The sequence below is a fragment of the Gopherus flavomarginatus genome, chromosome 5 (genome assembly GCF_025201925.1).
Source record: "Gopherus flavomarginatus isolate rGopFla2 chromosome 5, rGopFla2.mat.asm, whole genome shotgun sequence".
Classification (NCBI taxonomy): Eukaryota; Metazoa; Chordata; order Testudines; family Testudinidae; genus Gopherus; species Gopherus flavomarginatus.
The window spans coordinates 149,845,331-149,845,772 of NC_066621.1; positions in this window are offsets into that span (position 1 = coordinate 149,845,331).

Below are 442 nucleotides of genomic sequence, written 5' to 3' on the forward strand. Positions count from 1 at the left end.
CGTGCCTGGCGGCTGGCCCTGGCGAGGGACGGGCGGAGGCTGGAGCCGCGTGACAGCTGGAGAGGCCTCGGCCTGGGCGGGGACTGGGGCTGGGCAGCGCCTGCGCGCGGCGTCACTTGTCAGTCCTTGGAGAAGCTGCGAGTCACCGGTCCTGCCGTTATCCCTAGCGCCCCCCCCCCCGCAGCCGTGGGGCACGTCCCGCCGTTATCCCTAGCGCCCCCCCCCGCAGCCGTGGGGCACGTCCCGCCGTTATCCCTAGCGCCGCCTCCGCCGCAGCCGTGGGGCACGTCCCGCCGTTATCCCTAGCGCCGCCCCCCCCGCAGCCCTGGGGCACGTCCCGCCGTTATCCCTAGCGCCGCCCCCCCCGCAGCCCTGGGGCACGTCCCGCCGTTATCCCTAGCGCCGCCCCCCCCGCAGCCGTGGGGCACGTCCCGCCGTTATC